Source organism: Macrotis lagotis, chromosome X, assembly GCF_037893015.1.
Source record: "Macrotis lagotis isolate mMagLag1 chromosome X, bilby.v1.9.chrom.fasta, whole genome shotgun sequence".
NCBI classification, from domain to species: domain Eukaryota; kingdom Metazoa; phylum Chordata; class Mammalia; order Peramelemorphia; family Peramelidae; genus Macrotis; species Macrotis lagotis.
Genome location: NC_133666.1, coordinates 173,215,173 through 173,229,381, shown reverse-complemented (window position 1 = coordinate 173,229,381; position 14,209 = coordinate 173,215,173). Strand labels below are relative to the sequence as shown.

Here is a 14,209-nt window from a genome sequence, read left to right as displayed (position 1 = left end):
TATGACATAGGATGGGTCATGTCATTTTCTAATGCTATTTCCTTAATGATGAATGGAACTTTAAATGATACATTTCCAACCTACTTCACAGTTATTTTCAAGGTCAAAGGAGATAATATATTGAAGGCTTTGTAAACCATAAAGCTATGTCAAGGTTACCTTATTACTAGATGTGAAATGATAGCAATAACATAGCATTATTGAAAAGAGATGATTAGTTCTTGTAGAGAATGAGATCTCTAAGATCAGGAGTCTAGGCAATTGTCAAAAGATGTATTCTTTATGAGTGGAAAAAAATCCTCCAGATTCCTTGATGTTGAGATGTGGGGATGGGATGAGATAGGCCATTATTTGGAACTTGTCATTGAGTCTCCCAAAGAATCTCCCGGGTAGATAGAGATGGTTTGATTTGGTTTGGCAATTTGAGCAACCTGGGCTTATAAAAGGAAGCAGCCATTTTGGCCATTGATTCTGGGATATAGAAAGTAGAGTTAGATGCATCTATATACAGCCACAAATTGCACAATAACATTTATTAAGTTCCTATTTTGTGTCAGATAGGTGGCTCAGTGGATAAAGCACTAAACCTAGAGTCAGGAAGACATTGTCTTAAATTCAAATCTGGCCTTAGACACTTACTAGTTATGTGACTTTGGATACCCTTGACAATAACAGGGACATTTGAAAGTGAGGGAGAGCTTTGGGGAAAGATAATGAATTCAATTTTTATATATAGGGTATAAGATTTCCATTTGGGGATGTTCAATAGGAGTAGGAAATGAGACTGGAGGTTAATATATAGGCTACAGTTGGATAAGTGAATTTGAGAACCATCAGCATAGATAGGTAATTGAATCCATGGGAGCCAATGAGCTTACCATCTAAAAAAAAGACTCCAATAAGTAAAACCAAATTAAATGAGAGGGAAGATAGTGTCCTGTTGAACATCCAGGGTTAGAGAACATGAAGATCCAGAAAAGGAGACTTGAAGAGGAACAATCAGGTAGTAGAGAATAAGGAGAGAGCAGTGCCATAAAGACTTAGAGAAAAGAGACAATTAAGGATTATAAGGTGATTGACACTGTGAAAGGCTGGAAGCCAAACTGAGAAGAGACTGGGTGTAGAGAAAGAGGAGGGACCTATCTTAGATGACCTTCTCAGGGAGTTTAAACTACAAGACAGATGTGAAAAATGGTATGATAACTAGCAGGGTTGGATGGATCAAATGAAGGTTTTCTGAAGATGAGATTAGGCAGTAAAGAAAGAGAAGATAAGATAAATTCACTAGGCAGAATGATGAGAGGGCAATCTACTGAAGAAGATAAGGTGGAATTACATCTCTTGTACATGTAAATGGGTTTGCTTTGGAAAAGAAAAGAATTATCTCTTTGGTGAGATATTGGTGAAGGATGGGGTAGTTATAGGAGTCATTTGGATGATATAAGGTAAGGAGAAGAGAAGAGGGAGCTCAACTCAAATAGTCACAATTCTTCCTGTAAAATGTGAGGCAAAGTTCTGAGCTGAAAGGGTGGAATGAGGAGGATTCCTTGGAAGTTTGAAGAAGAATAAAAAGTTTTGGAAGAGCCACTGTGGTAAGTGGGATTATGAATTGATTGGAGGAGTATAGAAGCATTCCTTGCAGCACTGAGTGTTCAGTTGAGGTTTGTTGGAGATTTGATCTGCATAGTTTCATGATTTTCTTCAGTACCACATTTGTAGAAGCTAAGGCAATGGATTATAGGAGTTAAAATGGTTTGCCACAGATTTAAGAAGGGGAAAGGAAGAGAATGTGGCTAGTGAATTGTTGATTTGAGAATGAACTGAAGAGTTGAGGGATTGGAGGTCATGGTGTGCACAAAGTATAGGGTTTACAGAAGCAAGGCAAAGGGAAAGAAAGGTGTGATCATATAATGGAATTTTAGAGTTCTTGAAAATGGAAGTGGAGCATTTATGGGTGATGGCAAGGCCAAGGATATGACAACCTTTGTGTGAAATGAGTAGGAGGAACTGTGGAGGTTGAGGAACTGTCAGACTAGAGTGTATAGAGGAGTATCAATACATATGTTGAAGTCCCTTAATGTGAGAGCAGGAATTGGAGAACAGTAAAAGATTCAGTTCCAGACAAAGAATTTAGGAAAGAAAGAGCATGTCCTAGAGGTACATAGATAACAGTACTCAGAATCTTGTGTAGATTCATCATTCATCCTTTGTTTTTGAAGAAGACCAGTGGCATCATGTGATGATGTCTTGACTTGCATGTGAATTGGATTTGAGTGAGGCAGTTACAGAGTTATTAGTCTCACTCCCTTCTCCAGAGTCATCAAACTCTAGTGTAAAAACTGGTTATGGCCCAGGGTGCAGTGGATGACCTTAGCACCTTTGATACCTGACTAAGCTCTAAGCACTTGCTTCAGCCACCTTCATGACTATTGGAACAAATTGTTCTCATCCTCCCATTTAGCTGGGGGAGGACATACCTCTAACCTCCTGACAGGTTTTGAGGCTTAGTTATCCTCATCTTGGTTTAGCTCTGTCGACAATTTGACTAGAGTATAGCTTCTTTGCATGTTATAGCTTTTTGGGGGCCACACATGAGTTTGGGGCAGGTGGACAGTAGCAGCTCTCACACCAGAGATTCTCCTTCAATATCCCACACAGAAATATATTGAATGAAATTCATAGGAAGACAGATTACTAAATGATAATGGGAGAGGGAGAACCTGGAAATAGTAAATGGGAAACTAGGAGTATATCAATTTCCCAACTTCAACCAGTGAGTCAAGAGAATGGAAAGTGCTGCTATTGTTGAAGGATCATGGAGGTTATGATCTTAATGAGATCCAGAAGATGGAATGAGTGGAAAAGGAAAATATCTAAAATCAAAGTAAATTGATTGTCTATATAGCAGGTATTCCTGAGAGTATAGTAGAAGCAGTGGATATCTTTAGAGTAGGACTTAAAGGGCAGAGTAGGTTGAGGGAAATAGGAATCAGAAGTGGGGCAGTGGGGAATAGGTGAATGGGGTTAGTAAGATGATTATGGGAGGTTCAGAATCATTGATGTGGGAAGACTTAAATGAGGGAGGATATTGCCAATAATTGAGGGAAAAGTTTACATATTTATATGTGTGTGTGTGTGTGTATGCACACACATATACCCACACATATATAAATATTTTTTTTCTTGCAAGGTAATTGGGGGTTAAATGACTTGCCCAAGGTCACATAGCTAAGTAGTGTCAAGTCTCTGAAACTGAATATGAACTCAGCTCCTCCTGACTCCTGGGCCAGTGCTCTATCCACTGCCCCACATAACTGCCCTTACTAAAAGTTAGGAGCAAAAGGAGCCAAAGAGAATTATCTTGAGACAATTGTCCAAGACTGAATCTAATGGGTATAATCCTAGAGTTGAGGTTCCAGTTAATGTCAAGAAGTATTTAGTAATCACTGACTGTAAAAAATTGGGTTAGCCAAAGACTGGAATTAGATATAAAATCATCTAGATTAAGTTGATAATTGAACTCATGGGAGCTCTTGAGATCACTAGAGCTAGGTAGAGAAGGATGAGGATAAAGCTTTGGGAGACTTCTTTGATTAGTGGGTGAGGTATAGATGAGGTTCTATAAGAGGAGACTAAGAAGGAATGGTAAACAAGTAGAGGGTGAACAAGGAGAAAGGAATAAATTGTTGGGAAAAGGACTATCTTTTAATTGTTAGAAAAAAGTGGAAAACTGCATGTCATAAATTAGGTATAGGCTAATATACAGGTTGTACCATGATAAATTTTAAATTGATATATTATCTAAATATAAAAGCTCACATCATGGAGTATTAGAGGAGGTCAACATCAGGTGACTATAGTAAGGAGATAATGAGCTTAAAAATATATTTGCATTATCTCTTATTTTTATTTCACCTAGATTTTCCATTGTATTTTTCTCCTTCCCTCTTCCAGAGAATTATTCTTTATAATAAATGAAAACACCTATGTGTGTGATGATGTTTATCCTCTATTCTCAAAGAAGGTCATGACATCAGGGAAGTGATGCCATGATGAGCACATGAATTCATGAATTGGATTTTGATTGAGGAGGTAACTGTGCCAAGTCACCAGTCTCATTTTATCCTCCAGAGCCATCTGGATCTAGTGGTCAGACATGGATCAGAAGTTGGCCTTGAATGTGAGTTAATCAGGGTTAAGTGACATGCCCAAGGCCTCACACCTAGCTACCCACATGTACACAAATATACATATATATATGGAAAATGCAGAAAATTTCAGCAAAACTAATCAATATGTTAAAAAAAATCTAACATTATGTACAAGATTCCATATTCATCGACTCCCACACTTCTACCTCTACAAATGAGAGGGGAAGATATATTCCCATATCTCTTCTTTGGAGCCAAGCTTGTTCTTTATAATTTTGAAACGTATGTTTTTGATTGTTTTGAAATGGTCATTCCTTCCATTTCCATTGGTGTAGTCATTGTGAATTTTTCCCTCCCAACACCATTTTGTTTATGTACATCTTTTCATGATTCTCTGAATTTACTAAAGTCATTGTTTCTTACAGACTAAAATATTCCATTAAATTCATTTACCACATCTTGATTAAGATTATTGAGGTTCTACTCAATTGCTACTACAAAAGGTGTTGCTATAAATTTGAACAGGAAACCTTTCTTTTTGTCATTGACCTACTTAGGTCTAAGACTTTATTTACATAATACCAAATTGCTTTCCAGAATGATTGTACTGATTCACAGTGCCACTAACAGCTCATCAGTGTGTTAATCTTTTTGTATGTCCTCCAATATTGACTATTTTCATCTTTTGTCATCTTTGATGCTTGTTTGTCCTTCATTCTTGAATGTCATCTTTACTAATTAACTGGATGGGGATTGAAACTTCGAGGTTGTTTTGCTTTGGGTTTTTTATTAGTCATTTGAGGTGATTTCCTGTATGGTTGCTAATATTTTGCAAGTCTTCATTTGAGAACTATTTGTCATGCTCGCTTTTGCAGCACTTATACTAAAATTGGAATGATACAGAGAAAATTAGCATGGCCCCTGCACAAGGATGACACACAAATCATGAAGAGACTATTTGTTCATTTCTTTTGACCAGTCTTTTTTTTTTTTCCGCAAGACAAATGGGGTTAAGTGGCTTGCCCAAGGCCACACAGCTAGGTAATTATTAAGTGTCTGAGACCGGATTTGAACCCAAGTACTCCTGACTCCAAGGCCGATGCTTTATCTACTATGCCACCTAGCTGCCCCTTGACCAGTCTTTATTGAGGAATGGCTTATGGGTTTGTATTTTTTTTTTATTAACTATCTTAATGACTTGGCTACCAAGACATTTTTCTCCAACTAGTTCTTATTCTAGATGCATTAATTCTGTTTGTGTAAAAGTTTTTCAGATTCATATATAATCAATTGTATCTTTTGTAGTTACCTCTATTGCTTATTTTGTTAAGAATTAATTTTCTACTATGAAAGGTATATAATCTGCTTCTGTTATGATTTTTATGATATGGTCCATCTTAGACTAGTCATTGACACCAGTTGATAACCAGACTGTATTGGTCTGACGTTGCCAACAGCAGATTAGACTTGAAATTCAATAAATATGGGAGCTTTTTAGTGGTGAATTAATTAAATGTTTGACCAAATTTAGCCTACAAATGATGTTACAAATATCCAAATAACCTTTGGCAGAAAAAAAGTTCCCCACTCCTGGACTAAAGAGAGGACAGAGTGATTGAAAGGGAAACATTTAGGAATCTATTGTAATAATCAAAATAAGAGGTTATGGGGGTGGGGCTTGATGGCACAGTGAATAGAGCACCAACCCTGGAGTCAGGAAGACTTGAGTTCAAATCTGACCTCAGACACTTAATAATTACCTAGCTGTGTGGCCTTGGCCAAGCCACTTAACCCCAGTCCCTTGCAAAAACCTTAAAAAAAAATAAAATAAGAGGATATGAGGGTTTGAACTAGAGAAGATGTGATTTGAACAAAGATAGAGGGACAGATGTGAGAGATATTGAGGAGATGAAAATGTCAAGGATTGGTCACTGACAAACTATGGGAGGTAAAGAGTGAAGAGTGGAGGATAGTTTCAAAGTTGCAAATCTAGATGACTCGAATTATCATGGTACCTGGACAGAAAAAGAGAAAACTGAGAAAGATGAAGAAAAGAGACATACTGAGTTTGAGTCTGGATATACTGAATTTGAGTTGTTGAGATGAAAGGTGTTTGAGATGTTGAGATGAGAAGTCCAGGTAGAGATACCCTGTAGCCAACTGGAGATCTCCAAGCTTAGGAAAGAAATAAATCTATGGATAAATCCATAGAAGCTAGTTGAATTCATGGTAATTGATGAACTCACTAAGAAGCAGAGCAGAACTCACTGAGAAAAAAAAGAAAATGCCAGAACTGAGACCTAGGATACTCCCATAAGCACTAGAGAAGTTCTAAATGATGACAGTTCTGTTACAAATTTCGTAATCTTATCTCTATTATCATTCAGCATGGCAATCCTTTTTATTCCTCCCTAACTTATTCTTTAACTCCATATAACACCTTTTCCAAACCTCTTCTCTCTTCCCCAGTCTCCCAGTAGATGACTTTTCTTTACACTTTGCTGGGAATAGTGGTCTTTTGCCATGATCTCCATTCCTTGCTGCTCTCCATCTCAAAGTCCTGTGTTATAATGCTCCCATTTTCTGCTCTGTCACTCCAGGCTTTTTAAAAAGGTGAACCTTATCCTTGCTGAGGTCAACATTTCTACATGAATTGTCAATTCCATTTGCTCCAAATTTCCACCCTCAATTTACCTTCTAGTCATCAATATTTCCTTATTTACTAGTTCCTTATCTAATGCCTACAAACATATCTGGTTTCCCCAATCCCTTTTAAAAAACTAGGATTAAACTCAATCTCTTTTTTTAAAGTCAAATTCCTAGATTAAAGTTACTGCTACTGACATTTCCTCCCCTTTCAACCCTTTGTATTTTGGTTCTGATCTCATCCTTAAATTGAAACTGACCTCTCTAGGGAAACCATTGATCTCTTAATTGCCAAATCTGATGGCATTTTTTTCAATCCTTATACTTTCTGATCTTTCAATAGCATTTGAAACTGATGATCTTACCAGATCTAAAATCATATTATAAAGCATCAGTCCTCAAAAACATGTGTCATTGGCTAAGAAATAGAGTTGTGGATCAGTGGAATAGACTAGGCGCAATAGCAGGAAATGGTTATAGTAATATGGTGTTTGATAAACTCAGAGTCCAGCTATTAGGGATAAAAACTCTCTAATAAAAACTGTTGGGAAAATTGGAAGTTAGTATGGAAGAAACTTAGATTAGACCAACACCTCATACCCTATACCAAGATAAGATTCAAATGGATACAGGATTTAGACATAAAAAACAATATTATAAGCAAACTAGAAGATCAAGAAGTAGTTTACCTGTCAGATCTATGGGAAACAGTTTATGACCAAGGAAGAGATAGAGAACATCATTCAAAACAGACTAGATAATTTTGTTTACATTAAATTAAAAAACTTTTGTACAGACAAAACCACTGTAACCAAGATCAAAAGAAATATAGTAAATTGGGAAACAATTTTTGCAACTAGTATTTGTGATAAAGGACTCATTTCTAAAATATACAGAGAACTGAGTCAAATTTTCAAAAAAAACAAGTCATTCCCCAATTGACAAATAGTCAAAGGATATGCAAAGGCAATTTTCAGCTGAGGAAATCAAAGTAATCCATAGTCATAGGAAAAATTGCTCCAAATCATTACTTATTAGAGAAATGCAAATTAAAGCATCTCTGAGATACCATCTCACACCTCTCAGACTGGCCAATATGACCAGAAAGAACAGTGATCAACATTGGAAGGGATACAGGAGATCTGGGACACTAATACATTGTTGGAGGTGCTGTGAACTTGTCCAACCTTTCTGGAGAGCAATTTGGAATTATGCCCAAAGAGCAACAAAAATGTGCATACCCTCTGACCTAGCAATACCACTACTGTGTCTGTACCCTGAAGAGATTATGAAAAAGGGTAAAACCATTACTTATACAAAAATATTTATAGCAGCCCTCTTTCTGATGGCAAAAAATTGGAAATTAAATGAATGTCCTTCAATTGGGGAATGGCTTAACAACCTGTGGTGTATGTATGTCATGGAACACTATTGTTCTATTAGAAACCAGGAGGGATGGTAATTCAGGGAAGCCTGGAAGGATTTGCATGAACTGATGCTGAGCGAGATGAGCAGAACCAGAAAAACATTGTATACCCTAACAGCAACACGGGGGTGATGATTAATACTGATGGATTTGTTCATCCCTTCAGTGCAACAACCAGGGACAATTTTGGACTATCTGCAATGGAAAATACCATCTGTATCCAGAGAAAGAATTATGGACTTTGAACAAAGACTATTACTGTCATACTTTATTTTTCTTGCCTAAGAATATGATTTCTCTCTCATCACATTCAACTGAGATCAATGTATAACATGGAATCAATGTAAAGACTAACAAAATACCTTCTGTGGGGGATGGGGGAGGGAAGCAAGAATGGGGGAAAATTTGTAAAACTCGAAATAAATAAAATCTTTCTTAAAAAAAAAAGAAACTGATGGCCACTCTTTCCTTTCTAAGCTTTCATGATACTCCTCTCTTGGGTCTCCTCTTACCTATCCAGCTGCTTTATATTGAATTCCCTAGCTGTATCTGGACCCTCTTTTTTTTTTATTTTAACTATACTCTTTATCTAGTATGATCTCATAGGCTCCAATGATTCTATTTACCATTTATTTCTTTTTTTTAAATTCCTTTTTTTTGAGGCTGTTGGGGTTAAGTGACTTGCCCAGGGTCACACAGCTATTAAGTATCTGAGATTGGATTTGAATTCAGGTCCTCCTCACTCCAGGGCCCATGCCTGATCCACTCTTTGCCCCTCTACATTCATTTCCATACAGATGACTCCAAGGTTTGTTTGTTTTGTTGTTGTTGTTTTTATAAAATCTAGTCTTTCTTTTGAGCTCTAAACCCATCATCTTTTGCCTATTGGACATTTTGAACTGCATATCCCAAAGGCATCTCAAACTCAAGACTCAAAACTCCATCTCAAACTCAAAACTCCTTATCCTTTTTCCCAACCTCACCCCTTTCCTAAACATTCTTCTTTCAGTCACAAGCATCCTTCCAGTCACCTAGGTTTGAAACTCTGAGTCATCTTTGGCTGCAAACTCTTAGTCATTCCACATACCTAAGTGGCTGCCAAGTTTTGTCATTTCTCCCTGATAATATCTCTTATGTCTATTCCTTCCTTCCATTCACGCACCTACTACCCTTGCTGAAGAACTCACCACCTACCTATCTCAACTCTTACATCTCCTCCTAATTAGCTTTCTTGCCTCAAGTCTCTCTTCATCCTTCACACAGAAACCAGGGGGATATTTCAAAGGCATCAATCTGACTATGGCACTCCTCTTTTTAAAAATTCCAATAGCTCCATATTTTCTCTGGGATTAAATACAAATTCTTTGGTTAGAAATTCACAGACTTTCACAACAGCATTGAACCTATCTTTACAAGTTTATTATTCATTGCTCTTCTTCATGTACTATGTGGTCCAGCCAAATAGACCTTCTTGTAGTTCCTGTATAAGGGAGTAGCAGAGAACCATATACTCTCCATACCATAGGTGACAGAATTGTGAGGGGCAAAAGTGCTGACTTTTCAGAAACATAGTATTAGTCTAAGCCATAGGCCTCAGTTTCTATTTTTTAAGAATCAGGTGAGTGTGAGAACCCAGATCTCTGGCTAGAAAAATTATGTCACCCTAACCATATAAAATGTAAACAAAGACAGACCCTCCTGGGAAAGCTTATGTACACCTCCCTTCTCTTCAGATCACCGAGTTTGACCAATTGTTGTAAGGGTTGGCAGAAAAGAGGAGGGGGAATAGGTTGTGTTTTTGTGTTTTTTTTTAACCCTGCTTCGGCTTCTATAATTCGGCCTTTCCTGCTCTCTCTTTCATAGAGAGTTAGGAACTGCCCTGCTTCTTGCAAGAACCAAATTAAATTTTAACTCTTTGCTGCCACTTTGATAGGACTTCGAGTAGTCATTTGGGGTTAGGGTTTAAATTCCCCGCACAGAATCATAAGAAGTAAAAAGCAGGTAACAAAGATAATGAGGCATAATGCATTACTAAAGTGTTCACACTTTAAAAAGTATGAACATTTCAGAGGAAGGGATTTCTCCCACTAGAGCTACTGTCATCAAGAGTCATGAGTGAGTTTGAGGCCCAGTTAGAGACCTGCAATCAGAGGTACTGACAGAGAGAACCTGTTCCTTGAGGAAGGAAGCAACTTGGAGGGAGATCTTGGGCAGAAGAAAAGAAAGGCTATGTATCAGTGAGAGAACTTGAGCAATGTAGTGTTGAAAGGAGGAAAGGAACAGATTATGGAATACCAAAAAAAGCAGAGACATTGGTCCACAGGGAACTTCATGGTACTCCATTAGGAGAGAAAATATTTCCAGACTTCAAGGTAACAAAATAGCAAACCTTGGCTATATTCCTTTTATTCCTACCTCAATACTTTTTGCTTTTTGTGTACTAACTAGCTCCACTGGAGACAGGCAGGTGGCTCAGTGGATAGAGTGCTAAACCTGGAGTCAGGAAGATAGGATTTCAAATCTTGCCTGAGACACTAGCTGTATGACTCTGAGCAAGTCACTTAACCTCTGTTTACCTTAATCCACTAGGGAAGGAAATGACAAACCACTTCAGTATCTTTACCAAGAAAACCCCATGGACAGTTTTAATGTATCATGGTCCATGGACTCATGAAGAATTGGATACAACTGAACAACAATAATAGCAAACTAGCCCTATGCATGTATGTGTTTTTGTGGGACAATGAGCCCTAGGATTAGAGGGGGAAATGTTTTGTAGCTGCTTTTCTTTATATTGCCATCTTAATAAGTGCCTTTGATGAGAACAAATTGGATCTTCTGGCCCACTATTAATGGGAAGCACACTGGGGAGATTGTAAAATTAAAGTCTTATTATGGTAGGTCCACAGTGTAATCTAGAATTTGGGGGGGAGTAGTGATCATCCTCTGGGATGACCACAATCCTCATGTGTGAGTTTCAGGTTCAGGGAGCAGTAGGGTGGGAGTGAGGTTAAATATCACTCACGATATTCCATCTCTCATTTATGCACAGGCCATCAATGTTCTTCTTCTTCCTCTCTATCTCTTACAACTTCAAATTTCCTTCCCTCTGCTCAAATGCCAGCTCCCATAAGAGATATTTTCTGATTCTATTAGCTTCTTGAACAACTTTTGTTGTTGAGTTGTTTTTTAGTCATGTCCTACTCTTCATGACCCTATTTAAAGTTTTTTTTATTTTGGCAACGATACTGGAATGGCTTGTCATTTTCTTCTACATTTCATTTGACAGATGAGAAACTGCAGCAAACAGGTAAGTATGGGGTTAAGTGACTTACCCAGCATCACTTATCTATTGGATTTGAATTCAGGAAGATGAGTCTTCCTGACTTCAGTCCTGGCCACTCTATCTAATGCAGCCTGAAGCTGCCCTTCTAAAAGAATTACACTTCTCAATGAAATCTGTAATTATTTTGTTCATTTTTTGCCTTACTGATGATATATGTATTCCTTAATAGAATATAAAGTTCTTCAGTGACTTCCAAAGGGCAGATCAATCAACAAGCATCAATGTGCCATAGACTCTTCTAGGTGCTGGGGATACAAAAATTAAAGGACGAAACGATCCCTAACCTCAAGGGGTTTAATAAATGCTTGTTGATTGATGATCTAACAAAGCAGACTTAGAAAGACTAGCCAGATGTTAAATAGTGGTGGTTATTAATACTAATTTTGTCTGTTTGGATAGCTATTCCTGTGACTAGAGATAATTTGGCATGCTATTGCAGATTAATACTTGTTATTGTTATTGTGAGAGGATAATAATTCTTTATTTGCATAAGTTAAAAGAAAAAAAAAAACCACACAACCCACACACTTGCCTGAAGCTTAACACAGTGAGCACCAGTAGTGGTTTACAATTCAGTGTTTATTTTTAACTGTGTTTTTCCCTTTATTTCTGTGGGGGAAGAAGAGCAAAAAATATTTTATTGGCCTCTTCCTCAGAGACTTTATTACTACTTACTAAAGGACCAAATGGAACGTTGTGGAAATGGTCAATTTAATTCTCAATTTAAAGAGGTTGTTCAGGGGCGGCTAGGTGGCGCAGTGTATAAAGCACCGGCCCTGGAGTCAGGAGTACCTGGGTTCAAATCTGGTCTCAGACACTTAATAATTACCTAGCTGTGTGGCCTTAGGCAAGCCACTTAATCCCATTTGCCTTGCAAAAACCTAAAAAAATAAAAAAATAAAGAGGTTGTTCAGAGAATAACTTGAAAGAGGTTAAAGAGCTAGTTTTTCTGTATTGACTGGAGAAGTTGGAGAAGACTGAGAGATAACAAGATGAAGAAATCATTTTGTTCTGATAAAATTATTGTAACCCTTATCTATTAAGAATAAGAAGAGGATTCTTGTGAAGAGACTTTATTTAGTAGCCTTAAGGAACTAACTATTGTGGGACTGTTCCCAGAAATGAAGGGAAGTCATTTGAAGTTACCTTAAGGGTAAGGCATGACTCTGGTTATAATTTTTCTCACAGCGAAAATATTGTAAATAATTTATCCATGCCTTTATTGTTTATTTTGTTGTTAATAAATTGCATAATCAGTAACTTTAATATTTATTTGATCCTAGGAGATTAAGGGATTTAACATAACAATTATTAGAAAAGTAGGCTTCTTCAATTTATTAAATAAATGATATTTAATGAACTGGGATGGGGTTCTAAGCTTAGCTGCTGGAGAAGGATGATGAAATTTAATTAATGATGAAATAAACAGACATATCTCTGGATTACCATGGAATTCCATATGATAAGATTAAATGGGAAAGCAAGTCAAGTACCAGGCTGAGGTTTTACAACAAATGAATGTGATTAACTCTAGATCCTGTTTAACCTTGTTCCATTGTTTGTCTCAATTAAAAAAAATATTTATACATTTTATTTTTATTTCACCTTTGCCCCTTGCCTCCCTTCCCTCAGCTCAATTGCTACCTCTCACAAAAGATATTTCCTGATTCTTTTAGCTTTTAGTAGAACTTTTGTTGTTGATATAACAGTATCCCCAGGTGGAATGTGGTTTAATGGAGTTTAGAGAAAGGATTTGAATTAACTATTTACTTATACTTTGAACCAAGACAGGATTTAGCTCCCAATCCTCATATATATATATCCTCTGTCATTTAGGAGGGAATTAATGAAAGTCAACTCCTGGCTGTGACAAAATTAAAATCTTTGTAATAATGGGTTTTCTAACTATGTTAATATTTCATTGTAGATCTACCACAAAAGTTTAATTAAAAGCCTATTTCATCCCTCTCCCCACTTTCCTTGGAAATCCTCTGTATTTCTGAGAGCTTCAAGTTGGGAGCGGAAATTGTTAGGAAATCTTGTTCTAAAGAATTAATGGAGAAATCTACATAGAAATCCAAGAATTATTCATATCAGAGACTCCCAGAATCTTAGAAATAGGAAGGATTTTAGAAATCATCAATCTCAGTTCCACCATTTGACAACTGAGGAAATAGAGCCTCAAAGAAATTAATTTATTTGGCCAAGATTGCAAAGAGTTAATGTCAGAGGTGGGCTTAGAACCTAGGTTTGTTGGCTTCTGGTCTTGGGCTTAACCTGTTTTATAAAATTTGCTATAATAACTTTAGAAATTTAGATAATAACTTTAGATATTCAGACCTATTTGACTATCCCCAATCTCTCCGGAGGACTCAAATACCAGAATGACCTTTTTATTCTATAGAAAATTAAGAATCCTAGATTTAAAGCTAGTAAAGGCCCCAGAGGTGATCTAGAACAAATGCTTCTTTTTTTGTAGATCAAGAAATGAATGACTCTAAAAATTGAAGGTGAAATGATGATCCTAAGATCTTATAGGTAAATACACTTTAGATGCAGGGTTTGAAACCAAGGGCTCTGATATACACTGCAGCACATAGAAAATCAAGTTATATTTTGTCTAGACTCAAATTCAAAGAA

At 36.9% G+C, this 14,209-nt stretch overlaps 1 non-coding gene across 1 annotated transcript; it reads left to right on the top strand.

The window, feature by feature from the left end:
* Positions 1-5,010: 5,010 nt before the first annotated feature.
* LOC141503638 (U6 spliceosomal RNA) lies at positions 5,011-5,119 on the top strand. Its single transcript, XR_012472982.1, has one exon. It is a non-coding gene; the product is annotated as a U6 spliceosomal RNA (small nuclear RNA).
* The last annotated feature ends 9,090 nt before the right edge of the window (positions 5,120-14,209 follow it).